General features: G+C 40.7%; 1 long non-coding RNA gene across 1 annotated transcript in view; it reads left to right on the top strand.

Moving 5' to 3' along the window:
- The window catches only part of Gm29944, a 31,217-nt gene extending 20,156 nt beyond the window's left edge, over positions 1-11,061 (top strand). The window contains exons 2-4 of the long non-coding RNA XR_380919.1: positions 541-757; positions 10,796-10,858; positions 10,975-11,061. This is a non-coding gene — a long non-coding RNA (predicted gene, 29944). The remainder of the gene's footprint in view (positions 1-540; positions 758-10,795; positions 10,859-10,974) is intronic.
- Positions 11,062-12,243: the final 1,182 nt, after the last annotated feature.

Raw genomic sequence — 12,243 nt, 5'->3', positions numbered from 1 at the left:
CCCATATATTTCTTCATGGACATAAACCTTATTTAAGTAGTAATAATTATGACATCCGGATGAAACCTATAAGCAAGAGAAATTCAGCTGTATTCCTATATTATGAATTCTTACATCTGTCATATGTGAGATAGAAAAAAAAAAAACCCGCAGAGAAATGCCGAAGTCCATTTGGAGTGTCTTGTCTTTACTTGTTCGTCTGTTTCTTACTTTCTTTTTGGTTTAACACAATGTATGAAGTGAACACACAAGAGTGAAATTTTCTGTGGAAACTTTAAACATTTTGGTTTGAATTGTATCGAGTGAAAGTCGGTTTATTTAAAACATAAAGCAAAGAAAATATTTTATACAACCATTAAAAATTCTCATTTAAGAGAATAAATGTCCTGCTGTATAATCTTTTAATGTAGCGAGGATAGGATCTGAAGACAAATTCCTTAACAGAGTTGAAAATCAATTAAAGATATAATTTGTGGGATTATATTTGCTACCTAACTCGGTGAGCTTTCCTCATTATTTTTTTCCTTTTACTCCACCTAGGCACTTTGCCATTGTTTCAATACATCCAGATAAAAAACCGTCAACGGAATGCTCTTCCAATTCACTGTTGCTGTCTCCTGCCCTGCCTCTGTGCGCTGCTGCAAACTCTCAGGAAATGCCTGGCATGGGGACCTGTAATGACTTAATTACGGTGGGACGCTGAGGCTCTCCTGCTATTGCTTCCTGCACAATTTTAACACTGAGAGAAACAAATTAGGTAGGTGGCCATGAGATCATCCCGGGACAGATGCCTTAGTCACCCAACGCCTAAAACACCCAGCCAGAGGAGTAGCCTGGTCACACCTGGAGTTGCCCCTGTGATTTCTGGAGACCTCAGCAGCATTCCAGAAGCGTCCCTCAAAGCTTTGGCTTTATGTCAAGGTTCACACCCCGTGCACAGTGTGCATTCCAACCCCCGCCCCTACCCTCCTCATCCCCCATCCCGCCCTGAGCATTTTGTTTCCTTCTAAACTTGGTAGTCTCAGATGCATCGCTAGTACTGAAACAGAAAAAGAAGCTGGGTTTGTCTTTTCTTTCCCCTCCCCCCTCCCCCTCTCCTCCCCCCTCCCCTCCCCTCCCCTCCCCCCTCCCCCTCTCCTCCCCCCTCCCCTCCCCTCCCCCCTCCCCCTCTCCTCCCCCCTCCCCTCCCCTCCCCCCTCCCCCTCTCCTCCCCCCTCCCCTCCCCTCCCCTCCCCCCATCCCCCTTCCCCTTCCCCTCCTCTCCCCTTTCTTTTCTTTTGTCTTTTTTTTTTTTTAAAGAGAAGATCTTAGAACACAGCCTCAAATCTCTGCCCGATTCTCCAGAGTGCTGGAATTATAGACAGGGACTGTAGCACAAAGCTCACTTACAATTACTGATGTGTTCTCTAAAGCAAGCACTAGAAATTTTCATAGCAGTCTGGTCTTAGCAGGAAAGTACCTGGTGAAGGCAGCTTTTCCTTCTGCCGGAAATGGATACGCACCCAGTACTGTCAGGATAAGACAGGTTCCAGTTTCCACTCCAAGAAATTTCTAAATGTGTCCTCCGCTTTGGTGACCGACTAACCAGTGACTTCCAGACTCTCCCTGCCCCAGATCCTTTCTTGACATATAAACTCTTGGACAAAGGAAGGTTTCAGAAACTAAATCTCGTGGCTCAGGTGAACGAACTGCTGAATATCGTGAGCAACATCACACAGGTGCGCAGCTGGAGCCAAGGGAGAGTGTTCAGTCTAGATAACTTCTTTAAATTATCCTGACACAGCTTGCAGCTTGTTCATCTGGGAGTGTATTTAACCCGGGGTGGAGGTGGGGAGAGTGGGGGATGGGTGGAGAGAGTGGGGGGGGGATTTCCATGAAGATCACACCTTCCTTCTCTATACACGGTGAGCACCCAAGACAAGATGACAGAGATGAAAAGGAACATTTACGCTGGACTTGTCTGTGTTATAACACTTTTGAAAATATCTGTTTTTGTTGTCTTGTGATCAGTTGGGGAGAAATAACTTTTCTTCTGCTGTGTCCCTTCTATCAAATAATAATATTCAGAAAGAAATATTCAGAAAGAAAGTGTTTAAATGAATCAAGTGAGCCCTGGAGTAAATCTTGCTAGCTGTAATGTTTTTCATTGTTGAAGATCTGACAGCAAAGTGGCAGTGATTTTTTTTATATTTTATCTTAATTACATTATTTTTCCTTTCTTAAAAGAAGTCAAGATATATATATATATATATACATACACAAACATATATGAATATATATACATATATATGTACATATATATATCTTAACTATATTGATATATTATATTTATATACAATATTGTATGATTTATATATAATATATTTATGTATAATCTATTTTGATATATAGTTGTAAATATAAAGATTATATATTTAAAGGAACAAAGAAATATATAATATATAAAAATAAACAATATACACCATTAAAAAAAGAAATAAGCAAAAAAAAATCTACTCTGGAAAAAAAATTATCCAATTGGGAAGAAGGAGCTGAGAGGAATTGACACATAGCTCTAAGAAGCTAAAAATCTCAGATTGGCACATAAAGAAGGTTCCACTGGATGAGGCATTTCAGAAGCCGGATATGGTTGTGAGTGCCTCCTCAAATCTAGAGCCTTAGCACGAGGTTATCTAAGCCATGAAGACAAGGGTGGGCCAGTTGTGTCTGAGACATCCTGAATGGGACATGCCCCTGGTTGAATTGGGTATTGGATATCTATGACAGGGATGTCCAGTATCTAGGGTCATGTCCTCTAGACAAAGAAGGAATAGATATGGGGGCATGCATGGCTCAGGATATCTCTGTTGAGAGGTCTCCAAGGAGACAGCATTGAAGGTCAGAAGGAAGGAGGAGGTAGACTTGGTAGTGAGAGCTCAGATAGGGTTTGGGACAGAGCATGCCCACAGCGGATGAGGTTGGTAAGCCTGGGACAATGGGTGCTATACTTCTAAAAGCTGATCCTCATCTTTAGAGTTATTGAAGGTGTTAGACACAGTGGTGTAGTGGTTTGTAGATGTATCATCTACTCATGACGTCGACTTCTGTATTTGAGGCACCAGATACAACAAAATTAAAACAGGTATAACCTTTGATGTTGCCTATGATAGGGTTGTTTATTTGTTGATCTCAAAGGCACTTGAAATATCAGAAAGGAACTATTTATCAGTCTTGGCTCTAGATTCCCAATGAAGATGTTGGCTTACACATCCATGCTTTGGTGTTCTGTTCTGTTCTGTTCTGTTCTGTTCTTGTTCTGTTCTGTTTTGTTTTGTTTTGTGTGGTTTTGTTTTGTGATGAGGTGAACTTGTGTGTTGACTTCCCATAGAGTTTGAACATGTTCACAATCCTCATGGCATAGCTGGCCCTTTCCTTAGTCAAGAATTCAATAGAGCAATAGCCTTGAAACCATATATTAATACCGTCTGGAGAGCATGCCAAAAGCCATAGTGAAAACAAACAAACAAACAAAATAGCTACCATCTCTGAGCAGCTTCCCTGTTCCAAATTCTTGATGCAGTGAAGTTTGGGGGCAGCATGATTAGTAAATAAGTAAATAACCACATTTTTTGGTAGATTGTTTTGGCTGTTTGTGTACCTGATTTGCTCTTAGAGGGAGTGACAAAGATTTGCCTTTACAAATAAGATAAGCATATGACATTCTGAACGCCATTGGAGCTGGAAGCAAGATTCTTGGCCACATGACTAAACGGTACTCACCTGTCCCATCACCCACTACTCGTGGCCACCAGCATCTCTCAGAACTCAGAGCTTTCCTGGAAGTATCTCCCATGGTGATGCCAATAGCTGATGTCTGACCTTGGGAATATAATTTCTCTTTTGTGGTTGTTTTCTCAATTATACGACTTTAATGTCTTTTCAGGATCAAAAAATGCTATCCTAAAAGGGCATTGTTTACTGACTTCATGAAATCTTACTTTTTTTTTTTCATAAGGCAGTCATTAATATGCAGCTATTTTCATCCAAAACAGAGAGACACAATGCATAGTTCATATTCACCTATAAGTGACATGGAAGGAATGATGTTTTGATATTTACTAAATAAGATGTTGTTTTATAAGTTCTCTTGGTTAAGGCTGAGAGAGGCCAGGAGACAAGCTGTAGGCACTGAGGAAAATGCTATCACATGAGGCTGTTTTCTCTTGTCAGCAGTATTATAAATGTTACAACCTGGGCTCCCATTTATTCTTTCTCAGTGGTCTCCCTTTCAGATTTGGCATGGCAGTAATCACACATGGCTGGCATTGTGGGTATAGCGGGATTTGAAGGCCATCTGAGAGCTGGAAACAAGCATGTCCTATATAAAATAATTAAAACCACTGTAAGAATAATGTAGATGAATACTTAAATATCAATGAAGATAACATTAAGTCAACGCCACTACTTGTTAAAAATAGTATTCATAGGCTAGAGAGATGGCTCGCTGATGACTCTTCCAGATGTTCTGATTTCAATTCCCAGCAACTACATGGTGGCTCACAATCATCTGTTATGGGGTCCTATAAACTTTTCTGGTGTGTCTGAAAACAGCTACAGTGTACTCATAAACATAAAACAAATAAATAAATCTTTTTTAAAAAAATTAGTATTTATAACAGTTCATGATGGTTGGAAGCAATTTCAATGTAAACTTTCTTTTTTGTAGAAATTCTTGAGTATGCAAGATGATCACCAAAAAAGCAAACCAATTTTAAGTTCAGTGATATGACTAGCCAAAGGATTTTAGGAGCAAAATTACACACACACACACACAGACACACACACACACACACACACACACATACACAATCCTCTACTAACTTAGTACAAACAAAAATCAAGTTTATGCATAATTTGAGTATATTCTAACACAGTGGCTAGTGACTATAATAACGCAAAACCAGTATGATACAATAGCATTATCTAATGCTCACTAGCTGAAAAATAACCTAAGCTTCTGTCTGTTATGGATGTGCCATTGATTTCCTCCCCCATCTACTTCACATCCAGTCAATCTGGTTCAATATTTACTTACAATTTTAAATGATCTTACCCACTCTTCTCTGCATTAATACCAACCCCTCCTCTGAATAAGGAGTCCACTATTTAAGCTGAACTAGTTAGTACAAAGGTGTCCTGGTGTCATTTTCTATCTCCCTTCCCCTGTCTCTTTTGAGACAGTGATCTTTTAAACATAAAGCTGTCTTAATTCCTTCAGGGCCTCTTCATAGTACCAGGATGAAGGACTAATCATGGCATGCCAAACTCAAGCATTTTGCAGTCAGCCTTTTCCAGAACCCTCTTTATGCTCCAGGCAGAGGAAGTGGAAACATAGCCATCTACCTCAGGAACCAGAAGCAAGGGTCTGACCATCGTTCAGGATGGGTACTTGGTACAGACAAACAGGGAATAGAGTGAGACCCAATTAAATCTAAATTTTCATCAAAGGGAGGGTGTGAGACATTCCTGAGAGAAAAAGGAAGAGGGCCTTTCCACAGCCTGACTGCATACCTACTACAACCCATGCCTCATGTAAGGCCTTGCACGGATGAGACACTCAGGGAAACACAACCAGTGAATGTAGAGTCAGAATATGAAACGTAACTCTGAGGCCAATGTATTTCCCATTTACTACCTGCCTTGTTTGATCCTTAATCCCAGTCTTCTACAGAGACTCAAGACACCAAAAGCCTACCCTTTAATAAATGATGGGCAAATGAATAGTAGTCCAGAAGGAATCATCTCTAGGATAGGGCTTCTTGAAGGTCCCTGCTCATTCTGGGGATTGAGACAGTTCTTGTAGAGACTCAGTTCCTCTCCCCACATGTGTGAGACAAAGCTACTGTGGGCCAACCTGGTATACACAGACATTCTTGCAGCATGACTGCTGTGGAGACCTCCCTCCCCTGCCGCCAGCCTCACACTGTTGCCATTCTCTGAGTATAATGGCCGTATTTCCATGGCTTTAAAATGCGCCTGGTTGAGCTGCTCTGTTTAAATTTATTAGCGTATAGATGTAAATATTTCAAAGTGTTCACTGGAGCAAGGCGGGTAACCACTTGGAAGTTTGCCTGGCAGCTGCTTACCACCAGTCAAGGCATCTCTCATGGCAAAAGCCCTTCTGTCAGTGAAGGGGAAGAGGGGTGGTCAGCTGATAACCACAGCTCTGAGGGGTGGCCCATCGCTCTGTGTCACAGACCCGCAGAAGCTCATCTGTGATTCTGGCTTTCTGTTTTTCTCTGGTTGAGAAAGATCTGTTTAAAGATGTAACAATGACTTATGGCATATTTGGATCAGCGCTTTGATTAAAATAAATGGCTTCGAACTGCCTTCCCAGAATTCCCCACACCTGAATTTTTAAGTTAACAACTGAGAATATTTATTTGTACAAGCTCCTTTGGTCTCTCTTTGGAAAGTTTTCCAGATGGACCTTTCAATTGCAGTCTGCTCCCAAATAAATCAGAACTCAGAAAATAAAACATCTCACTTCAAATTAAACAGAGGAAGAAGGAGGTGGCCATTGCCCAGGAAGTGGGAGTAGACCTTAGCTGGTAGCAAAGGATGCCATTATCTGGCTGCTCTTGAGTTCTGATCCTGGATCCCTTGTTTCCCACCTAAACTGGGAGCTGATGGCTATTTTAGCTCATCAGAGATGCCCGGAATCTGGACAGACCTGAAATCACCAGGAGTTAGATAGAAGCTGTGGTGTTCTCATATGGATGCCTGCCTGTGGAAGGGAACAGGATTCCAGGGAGCACAGACTTTCAGGTAGCTCTATTTCTGTCCTGTGCCATCGACCAAGACTCCTAACCTCTTAGATCTTAGTAATTTTTACCCATCAGTGCAGAGCATAATTCCTTTCATCTATATTGCTGTAAGAGATGACTTGAATACACCACACATGATTAGTTATGCCACGGTTATTATTTATGCCATCATAAATGAACACAAATGATATGGCTTCAAATGAGTATTTTCTTCCTTCCTTGCACAGGGAATTCTAGAAGTCTCAAATCAAGGGCGCACACAGCCTCCAGTAGTGTTTAGGGTTTAGCTTGGCTTTCAAATAATACACACAAAAACCACATAGGTATTGAATATGGAGAACACTGATCTTTGTGCCGAATTTAAGTCTTTCAAAAGGGATTACTGTTCATAGATAAGTCACTGAAACTTACGATGATCATCATTCCTCAATGGTCAAAAACATGTGGATTCGTTTTCTGTCTATTGTGTAACTTTTCCTGGAGAGACTTTAACAAGTATGTGTATACTCAAGACCATATGCTTAACACAGAATGAAGAAACTATTTTACCCAAGTTCAGTTTAATGAACCATTGAGTTTATTAAGGCTTCTTATAGAACTATGGATGGGGACTTATTTACAGGAATACAGGTCACTCAAACAGCTACATCACCAAAAAAGTCCAGCTTATCACGTATGGTGACTCACAAAAGCCACCCCCTGGAACTCCCTACATGATTTGCAGGCACCTTAGCTGGTTATAGAGTCCCCTTCTCTCAGCACATGGTTATTGCTTGTGGAAGTACCTCATGAATCATGTAAGTTTCAGGAACTTCCTGAGATTTGTGAGCTTTGCTTCTCATGAGCCTCCCTCCAGGACTGAATGAGTCAGTTCAGAGGAAGACATTATACAACACTAGTCACAGTTCTTATCTTCAATTATATTATGTGTGTTGATATTACCCAGAGAGAAATTATGGTCATAATCTTCATTTTTGCTCACTTATCTGAAAGTTGTTTTTAAATTGATGAATCAGCTCACCAGTGTTGTTCTTAACAGTGTTGGTACAATAACACATTTGATTGCATATTTGAGTAAAGAGTTCTGTGTCAGGGGATCATGAAATTGATAATCAACATCTGGGACATGCCTGTGAGAGTCAAACTCATAGTCTCACAAATACTTAGTTTATTGTCACCACACTAAAACAACATAGTATCTTTATTTAGATCTCTTGGCTAATTTGAAGATCAACTGCTCTAACATGTGAACACAGCACTAGCAAGGGAGAGCAGCTGTGGAGACTCTGCATGCACCAGACTCTGTTCTGAAATTTCCCATGGGTTTCTGCCTTTGATCCTCAGCTGTAGGTGCTGCATGCTAATAATGTCTCCACTTTACAGAAGGAAATCAAAGCACATGTTTGACACTTACAATCAGTCATAGAACTGGTCAGTGGAGCAGTGAGGGTTCAGATACTCAAGTCTAACTCAAGAACGTGTGCTTGCAAGAACATAGGCTTGCAGGTTTACAATTGTATTGGCTTAATATTCACTGAATTACTAAATGCTGTATTCTGTGCGTAATGCCCAGAACCAGGAAATGCTTAACTCATTGTTGGAGTTTATACTTTGTTATTGTAGCCTCAATTAGCAAATTAAGTATTAGGTGGTGACATGAGATTAAGTCTAAGCCAGTCGAGTTGTTAAAGTCTGAATTCTATTCCAGGCATGTTTTACAATATGGACAATGGTTTGCAATTAGTATCAGTTTTGAAATAGAATTTTGTCAAACATTTTTTTTTATAATTCCTTGGCAGAAAAAACCGAGGAAGCATTAATTTCATTTAAATAATTTATTTGTATAATTAAAAAATAATTGCATTTTACTATTCAGAAAGATTGTTTCATCTTTTATTATCAGACGCTTGTAAGTAGAACTCCAATACTCAAAGCTTGCCTTTCATCATCTTCTCGTGTCTAACACTGGCACCTCACGGTCCGGTGACAGTCCTATGAAAGACTGATTTAATATGAAGAGGAAGGAAAACCATTGGCAGAGCTGGGGGCTTCCCATCTTTTCCCCAGAATGTCATTAGCACTTTTGGTGACACTGACAGATGAAGTAGCAGGTGACCCTCAGGGATGGATATCTTATTGCACATCCAATTGATTGTGGCAACAAAACCTTTCATCTCCCTGACTCAGGACCAAAGGAGAAGTGAAGATATTATATCCTCTGCAATCACAACATTCAGGGATGCTCCACACCGTGAGTAGGCCAGTAGATAGGAACAGGGCAGAAGGTGGCTCATGTTTCCTTTCTTCTTATTTTATAGTAATGGCGTCGATTGTATGTGATGCTCAGAGAATGCAGTGAATGCTGCAGACAGAAATCCTGACCTGTCCTGAGTGTAGCCTGGAATAATCTTTCACTACTCTGAAGCTATGTTGCCACTGGCAAGTTACTTAGTAACTCTGGCCATGGATGGCCTCATCTGCATGGCAAGGATTGATGGCAACAATAGCCTTTTCATCTCCTATTATTAGGATTATCAGTTAATCCTGGCAAAAAAGTAACAGAAACAGACACATGGGAAGCTTTCAGTGATGAAGTTACTGTTACTATCAGAGGAGAACACTACCGTCTCTCCTCACTCTGGAACATCAATCCCCCTCTTCCTCCCATAGAGTCTTTTAGACAGTTGCTGTTCCTGCTTAGAATGTTCATATGAAACTGCCTGCCGCTCTCTAAAATCATGCTTGTATAATTTCCTTCCCCATCAGATAGGAAAAATAATTCAGTTTGTGAAGCAATGTCCAGCATAGCACAATAGATACCCATGAGTAGGTAAAATTGAGGCGATTGGCTAGAGGAAATGTGGCCCTTGTTCTATTTATTATCTCCTCTGGATTCCCTGCCCAGCTGAAGCGCATTATCAGGATCTATTGCAGTACTGGTGAATTGCCCTAAAGCAAGCCTCCGGAATCCTAGTCAATCCAAAGACGTGGCTTTAAACTTGTGCATATTTTGAACAGAATGGTAGGAGACACCAAACAAATGATCAAAGTCATAACTGGCCACTTTTCGCTGACCACAGGCAGTTTAGATAAAATTTTATTTCTACAAATACGGTTTTCTAGAGCATGGCTCTCAATATTTTTTTTTCCTGTTTCCAGACCTACAGTGTTTCCCATGCCTAATGAAAAGAGCACTGGCTACATTTGCATAACTGTTTTATATCAGATTCTATACTAAGCATTTCTGTGAGTTTTCTCAGATAGTTAACACAGTACCGACGGTTGGAAAGAAGACTCACTGAGAATAGTCACTAGTATTGCTCCTCAATTAAGGCCCAGTTAATGCTCTAAAATATGTTGAGGGAATGAATTATGAGCTATTATTAATCCTATTTTATTTTTAATTTATTTTTGTTTTAGACATTATTATAAAAATCATTTCATTGCAAATGAAAAAAATACATATCACACTGAGAAATTAACCCAACCCAAAGACTATGGAGCCCAGTGAACTTCTATGCATTTAGAGTAGTCATTTGGAACATAACTGTGGAGCTTAATATTGGATTTTATACTTTTAATATTGGGTACATTTTTATGAACTTATCTACTACCAAAAAGCAAGAAATCCATGACAGAGTTAGAACTAGAGAGGAAATCAGCTTTATATTCTCTCTTATAACCTGTGTTTATTACCTCCAGCCTTCAGTCCTTCCTCACTCCCTAATATTTATCCTTTCTTGTCCTCTTGGCTACATCTTGTGCTGTGCCCACATACACATTTGTTTATATGTATGCATGTATATACTAGAGTCTGTATACAGGAGATAGCATGTAGTAGTGTTTCTGAGTTTGTGTGATCTAGCTTAATATTCTAAGGCCTCTTATTGCTTGTTTATAAAAATAAGAAAATTAAGAAATGGAAATGAGCCCAGTAGCCAAAGGAAATGCCAAAACTCTTAAGCATGGACTCTCTCCCTTCCCTACAGATTGGCATCCTAAAGGCTGGACTTGCAGCCTGATATCCATGGAGCTGCACTATCTCATCCTAGGTAAGCCTGGAACATGTTGCTGGTCACTTAACTCGCCAGCATGTCTAATGGTTCTCTGTGCTTCCTGTGTTACCCTTGTATTTTTAGTAATTGAATTGTGGGTATTGTCCCTACAGATCGATTTCAGCTCTTAAAAAGCAACGGTGTTGCCGGGCGTGGTGGCGCATGCCTTTAATCCCAGCACTCAGGAGGCAGAGGCAGGCAGATTTCTGAGTTCGAGGCCAGCCTGGTCTACAGAGTGAGTTCCAGAACAGCCAGAGCTACACAGAGAAACCCTGTCTTGAAAAACCAAAAAAAAAAAAAAAAAAAAAAGGCAACCGTATCTTCTATTATGTATATCATCTGTTTCATTCAAGATGTTGGTCTTCACATTTATGTAACAGTAAGTATTCATCCATTCCAAAGAACATGTACTGTGGAACAAAGATGCCTGGTTTTGGATCTGGAGATACAGTTGTAATCACAAAAGGCAGTGTCTTTATTTTCTTAAGTTTTTATCAGGAGAAAATAAATAAGAAACAAGCATAATAATACACAAATGCACACACTAAAGAGAATAAGCCTGAGTGATAAGCCAGCGGGTGGTAAACATGGTGATGGTAGTGGGTTGTATTGGGTAAAACATCTCTGAGAGGGAGCCATTAGAGAAATATGTCAGTGAGTCCTGGGACAAAGAAGCAAGCTGTTAGATAAGACATTAGCTAGAGCCACAAGTGTAAACGCAGGCATAAGTTTGGAGTGTCTGAGGAAGCAGACAACAGAAACATCAGACAGATGCAGCAGACAGATGGAGCAGACAGTTGCAACAGGCAGATGCAGCAGACAGGTGCAGCAGGCAGGTGTAGCAGACAGGTATAGCAGGCAGGTGTAGCAGACAAGTGTAGCAGGCAGGTGTAGCAGACAGATGTAGCAGACAGGTGCAGCAGACAGTTGCAACAGGCAGATGCAGCAGACAGGTGCAGCAGACAGGTGCAGCAGACAGGTGCAGCAGACAGGTGCAGCAGACAGGTGCAGCAGACAGGTGCAGCAGGCAGGTGTAGCAGACAGGTGTAGCAGGCAAGTGTAGCAGGCAAATGCAGCAGGTAGATGCAGCAGGCAGATGTAACATGCAGATACAGCAGGCATATGCAACAGGCTGATGCAGCAGGCAGATATAGCAGGCAGATGCAATAGGCTGATGCAGCAGGTAGATATAACAGGCTACAAGTGTAGCAGGCAGATGTAGCACAACCATGCTGCCCTGTGATTGGGAAGGACAGACAGACAGGGGACAGATTATTATTCAGTGTATACTGAACACGCCTAATCTAAAAACTAAAATACCAAAGATTCTCAGATTCAAACTTTTGACAATTTATATGATGTCACAGGTGAAAAATTCTATG

Source organism: Mus musculus, chromosome 10 (assembly GCF_000001635.26).
Source record: "Mus musculus strain C57BL/6J chromosome 10, GRCm38.p6 C57BL/6J".
In the NCBI taxonomy this organism is placed as follows: domain Eukaryota; kingdom Metazoa; phylum Chordata; class Mammalia; order Rodentia; family Muridae; genus Mus; species Mus musculus.
Note: the sequence above shows the minus strand (reverse complement) of the source record. Positions and strands in the feature narration are given on the sequence as shown.